Source organism: Oryctolagus cuniculus, chromosome 1, assembly GCF_051225735.1.
Source record: "Oryctolagus cuniculus isolate XC-2025 breed Fujian yellow rabbit chromosome 1, ASM5122573v1, whole genome shotgun sequence".
Taxonomy (NCBI): Eukaryota; Metazoa; Chordata; class Mammalia; order Lagomorpha; family Leporidae; genus Oryctolagus; species Oryctolagus cuniculus.
Window position 1 is genome coordinate 165,927,697 of NC_142867.1, and position 6,560 is coordinate 165,934,256.

The window sequence follows — 6,560 nt, forward strand, 5'->3', positions numbered from 1 at the left end:
GATCCTTCTCTTTGTAGCTCTCTTTTCTTCTTTGTTTTATATTTCAGCTACCTTAGCAGCTGTTACTCTCTTGTTTTCTTTTGTCTTATAATAAAATTATAGTAGATTCAATTATGTTCCTTTTCTACTACCTATTTTAAGTGAAGACGGTTTCCTTTTATGTTCAGAAGGTAGGAATGGATCAGGCTCACAATGTCTGCGGTGTGACTCCCTTTTCTACTTTTTTCTAGAAGTGCTAAACCATAAAAATTAAACCATACCCTTCTCTTTCTAAAGTCTGCTGCCCCCTCATCCTTCCCACCTACATCTGCCCCTCTCTTTCCTTTTTCCCACTCCAGGTCTTGTTTGGCTTGGATTCTATGATAAAACTATCTTTTAAATATGACCGTATCCTAATATGGAGCTTAGGTCTTTGATTTTTTGAGAGTCCTTTAGGCTATACAATTCTAACACTTTTGAACTTGTGGCTATTCATTTATTCCATTCCTGTGGTGTAGATTCTCGAAATTTCTGTTTTGGAGTCTGTCCGCAGATGGTCTCTTGGCACTTTCCAGTGGGTACCTGTTGGGGGTTTTGAGGTTCTTCTACTCTCAGGCTGCTCCTGCACAAATGCTGACAGATCTTACATATGTGGGTTATTTGTCACTATCTTTATATTTTAGGTTCCTGAGGATTTTTTTATTACCTCATTTAGTTGCAGATGTTGTACTTGGGTTTTTCCTTTCATTATCTTACTTGGTCTTTCTGTTTTATTAATGATTCATAAAGATTCACTGCCAATACCACCAGCCTAGAATCTTCCTTTATATATTTCTTGGGAAAATAATACATATTACTTGTCATGCAGGAATGAAAGACATACTTTAATTCATGTACTATTTAAACTTTAAAGTCATTATTGTAGTATTGAGTAATTTTAAAACTCTACACAAGATTATGTTTTTGGTTAGGATGCTGACAAAAATTATAAATGCAGACTCTATATCAGGATCGAGGTGTGTGCCATGAAGAATTAACTTTACCCAAGCAGAGCTCTGGACTTCGCCCATGGCTTTTGAGAGGAGGTTTTTAGGCCCTAGGAATGTCCTGCCAGAAATGAGTGTCTGCCTGGGGGCTTTCACCACAGAACAGACGAACAATAGGATTTATGAGGGGAGTTTTGGAATATTCCACATGAGTTCCAAATTCCTGAGGCACTAGAGGACTACAGGGATTAGCCTAAACCTCTATGAAGGGTTAGAGCTGAAAGGTCAGCCACATGAGCAATATATATAATCAAGCTCTGTTTAAAACTCCGGACTTCAAAGGCTTGGATGAGATTCTCAGCAATGCTCTGTGTTCTCCACATGTCAGTGTGCTGGGAGAGTAGTACTCCCCTGAGTGTGGTGGAAGCTCCGTGCTTGGAACTCTCTCAGGCTTTGCCCATGTGTCTCTCCCTCTGGCTGGTTTTGTTTTATAACCTTTTGCAATAAGAAAAAAAAAACTACAATCCTAAGAATGTTGCTTCCCCAGCTTTTGGAAACCCCTGAATTTGTAGCCAGCTGGTCAGAAGTGAAGATTCCTTGGCTTGAATGTGTCTTCTTCAAAATTCAGGTGTTGCAAACAGTTTTGAGATAGTGGAACCATTCACAGATGACTAAACCAGGAGAGCTCTTTCCTCCTGTGTAGAATTAAGGTCCTTACAAAATAGGCTCCTCATCATGGTTAGGCCTTCTTGCTCTTTTGTCTTTGGGGCATGAGGACTCAGCATTTCTCCTTTCTGAAAGATGCAGCAAAAAAGCACTATCCTGGATGTAGACAGTGGCCCTCACTAGACAACTGAATGCTCCAGCAACCTGGTCTTGGCCTTCCAGCCTCCAGGACTGTGAGAAAATAAATTTCTACTCTTTAGAAATTATGCAGTCTCTGGTACTTTGTTATAGTGGCACAAAATGGAGACCCTCAGAGTTATGGCTGATGTCTGAAGTGAGGGCATTCCTACTGAGGACCTATGCTGTGTTGTCTGGCTCCCAAGTAGTAGCTTTTGGTGAACATGTTAAACATTATAATTATACAAATAAACACAGGTTTTGTTATGTAGTAATACACACCAAGAAAGTGTACATTAAAATGGCATATTATGATTGACTGGGAATAGAAATATGCAACAATGAGAGAGAATTAAAATCACATATAGAAACCAAAGTAGGACTTGTTGCTGGCTTGATGGCATTATTGGTACTGTTTCAGAACATTCAGATTCTTCCTTGCCACTTAACCACTCACGGTGATCATGACATATGAGGGCACTTCAAAGGTTGTGGAAAAATGATATTAAAAGAGAAATCTATTTTGATACAAAAAATTTTGAAATCCATGCATTTTTGGGGTAATATCATAATCACGGGTTTTTAAATTTTATACATGAAAATAAACATCTTTTAATTTCATTGGCCATGCACTTTTCTGAAGCATTTTTTTCTTTAACAATGAGGAGCAACAGAAAAATGGGAATTAAGCAACAACCAACTGCTTTCCTGATAAAGACTGAAGCAAAGGCTAGGGTCCCTGGGTTGCAAACTATATAGCTGCCTGGGAATATGACAAGAGAGGAGAGAATAAGCAGTAGGCAGGTCTTGTTTAGCTCTGTGCTGCAAAAAGGAGGCAGAACATATAAAAATAAAAAGTTAAGATTAGATTCAAGGGTAATCATTTAAAACCTTGATAATATGGTTGAGCTGATGAATCTACCCATTCTAAAGAGTATTCCATTTCTGGGCTTCTTGTTACGTTGGTAAATGCTCTTATTACTTGAAAAAAATAAAAAAGTGAAGGTATCTGTTACCTTTTAAGTTACAGTCAACACACCCAGTAATAATCATAGTCAATCTTTTTCTTGGTCCACTGAGTTACATTTTCTTCTAGAGTTCTCTTTCCTCTCTGTGGCATATATGGCAGATCATGGTCAGATCCACTGTATTCAGGTAGGATCAATAAGAAAAGAAGAGCTCAAGTATGGAAACATACCTTCCAACACAACACAGATTTTATTACATGAAAATAATGTCCCTTCTAACCAGCTTAAACAGCCTAAAAGACATGAACCAATGGGTGCAGTCAGGCCCTATTTTTATTGTACTTTCCATTGTATTAAGGATCTTTGTGTTTTCTTATAATTCTAATATTCCAGCTGATAAGGATAGACTTGAGGACTAATACTCATGATAGATCCACTCTCTGATATGTTCAGAAAAATATTTCCTTTGGCTTTTTGAGGAAAATCTTTTTGTTAATGGATATCTTCAATTACAAGAAACCTATTCCCTGTGTTAATATTTGTCTAAAACTTTCCTCCAAAGAATTCATAAGATTTTACTTTTCCAAAAGACCAGATTTGAACATATGAACACAGCTGTGTATTCTTCTATCCATGCATTATAAACACATCCTATAACTCCCTATGTTCCTTTGTATACCTCTAGGATTAAAATGTTCACAGTCATAATCTAGACAATTTCATAATCATACAGGAAAGTAACCAAGGCTCAGACAGCTGATGAAGGAAATCTACTTAAATGCCAGTTTAAAATATATAAGAGAAATGATAGAATTTGGACTGTAGCATTTCACAAATTCTAGTTGCTTTATTGATTCAGACAAGACTTATCAAGATCAAAATCCCTGGGTAAATGGTTAATGGGAAACTGGACATTCATTTGGTATCAAACTGATACCAATTATTCTGTGTACACAGAATAATTTCTAATTATAAGAGGTAAGATAAAATTGCACAATAGTGAGTTCAGATTGCCATCACTCTACAGAACATCAATCTTAACAAATTGATGGTGAAAGAACTGGAAGTTCTGTGTCTTCTAAGGTGGTACAACATGAAATATACAATATCACCTATGATACTATATTCATTGTGTTTCATTTTTATCTGTCAAGCCTTTAAAATCACTTCAACAAAGCACAAATTCAGAGAGAATACAACCAAATTAAACAAAGGAAAAAAACTGGGCTAAATGTTTTTTCCAATCCATGTAAGAAGTTTTCCAAATTCTGCTATACTTATGTTCCCCTGCTTGATCTCTTACTATTGGCCTTGAATTGTGAAGTCCATTCTGTGTCAACATGCTTCAGCTGTAATGTTATTGGCACAAGGTAGAATCCCTGATCTGATCAGTGTAAGGCAAATAATTGATGAGTGCCTTTTGGAAACTCAATTGCATTGTTGATTATTTTGAATATACAGATGCTCCTCAATTTAGAATGGGGTTACATCCTGATAAACTCATTGTAAGTTGTTTACGCTCATGGTTGCCTGGCCAACTGGAGTATTGTGCCATGTATCACTAGCCTAAAAATAATCAAAGTTCAAATTTTGAAATGCAACTACTATTGAATGCATATCGCTTTTTCACAATCATAAAGTTAAAAAATCATAACTTCAGCCATTGTAAATTGGGGACTGTCTATGGTCTATTGACTTTAGAATAGAGGTTAAGAACACTTGCTCTGAAGATCTTGGGAAAGCTACTTAATCTCAATAACCTCAATTTTCTCATTTGTCAGGTGAAGAAAATATTAGACTCTTTATCAGAGGGTTGTTACAAGGGTTAAATGAGATAATGTAGCAATAGTTGAGTATAGTGTTTGGTTTACAGCATATAAAAATACATTTCAACTATTATTAGAATTATGACTGTGGTCACCTAAAATATCAGAATGAAAATTGCATCATCTAGACTCCAATACTTAAAAGTTACTTCAGACCGCAAGTGGTATACTTGGTTCCAGTGTTGTGGTTTATCAGGTTAAGCCCCCGCCTGTGATACTGGCATCCCATATGGGTGCCAGTTCAAACCCTGGCTGCTCCATTTCCAAGTCAGTTCCCTGCTAATGTACTTGGGAAAGCAGTGCAAGAAGGTCCAAGTGCTTGGGCCCCCTGCACCCATGTGGGAGACCTGGAAGAAGATCCAGGCTCCTGGTTTCTACCCTGGTTATTATGGCCATTGGGGAGAAGATTCTCTCATTCATTCTCTCCCCCACCCTTCTCTCTTTCTCTCTCGCTTTGTGTGTGTATGTGTGTGTGTGTGTAACTCTACCTTTAATATAAATTATTTTTATTTTTTTGATAGGCAGAGTGGACAGTGAGTGAGAGAGACAGAGAGAAAGGTCTTCCTTTTATCGTTGTTCACCCTCCAATGGCCGCTGTGGCCAGCGCATCGCGCTGATCTGAACCCAGGAGCCAGGTGTTTCTCTTGGTCTCCCATGAGGGTGCAGGGCCCAAGGACCTGGGCCATCCTCCACTGCACTCCCAGGCCACAGCAGAGAGCTGGCCTGGAAGAGGGGCAACTGGGACAGAATCTGGCGCCCCGACCGGGACTAGAACCCGGTGTGCCGGCGCCACAGGTGGAGGATTAGCCTAGTGAGCTGCCCCGCCAGCCCTAATATAAACCTTTAAAAAAAGAAAGTGGTATATTTTTCTGCTTAATGGTGAAAATATCTTTTTGATGAAATAATTTTTTTCACCTCATAGGCATACTACTATATTTCTATTTTTCTTACATTGTAAATTCTTTAATTAACTAACATTGTATTTTTTCATCTTTAAGAACTTTGGGGATCCCAAAATCACCCACAGAAGTAGGGTAACACAAGATTTAGGGTTAAGTTTTGGCAATTCTCTCTCTCTCTCTCTCTCTTTTTTTTTTTTTTTTTTTTTTGAGTGGGAAAATAGCTTTATTTCTCTGGGGAGTGGGTGGGCGTGGTCTCAGAACTTCTGGAACTGCTTCTTGGTGCCGGCGGCCTTGGTGACCTTGAGCAGGTTGAAGCACACGGTCTTGCTTAAGGGCAGGCACTCGCTCACCTTGATGATGTCCCCGATCTGGACGTCCCTGAAGCAGGGGCACAGGTGCACGGACATGTTCTTGCGGCGCTTCTCGAAGCGGCTGTTCTTGCGGATGTAGTGCAGGTAGTCACGGCGGATGACCATGGTTCTCTGCATCTTCATCTTGGTCACCACGCAGACAGGATTCTACCTGGATGGAGATGTTTCCGGTGAACGGGCATTTCTTATCGACGTAGGTGCCCTCAATAGCCTCCTTGGGCGTCTTGAATCCCAGCCCAATGTTCTTGTGGTGGCGCGGGAGCTTGTCCTTGCCCGTCTCCCGCAGCAGGACCCTCTTCTTGTTCTGGAAGCTGGTCGGCTGCTCCTGGGAGGCACGCTCGGTCTGGATATCCGCCATCTTGCCGGCCGCCCAAGGAAAAAGAGCTGCGCAACTTTCACAGTAGCTGACATCCCAGGAGAAGATGTAACATGTATTCATGTTCCTGAGTGATTGAAGGGTCTGAGGATCTAGACAGGGTCACACAGTGTGCTCCATGTGGGGTTAAAATACTCATCATTAGGGGCCAGCACCGTGGCTCACTTGGTTAATCCTCTGCCTGCATTGGCAGCATCCCATATGGGCGCTGGATTCTGTCCCGGTTGCTCCTCTTCCAGTCCAGCTCTCTGCTGTGGCCCGGTAGTGCAGTGGAGGATAGCCCAAGTGCTTGGGCCCTGCACCCGTATG

The 6,560-nt window shown here is 40.3% G+C and overlaps 1 pseudogene; it reads right to left on the minus strand.

Annotated features, from left to right (window-relative positions):
* Positions 1-5,758: 5,758 nt before the first annotated feature.
* Positions 5,759-6,233, minus strand: LOC100359263 (small ribosomal subunit protein uS17 pseudogene; annotated as a pseudogene).
* Between the last annotated feature and the right edge of the window lie 327 nt (positions 6,234-6,560).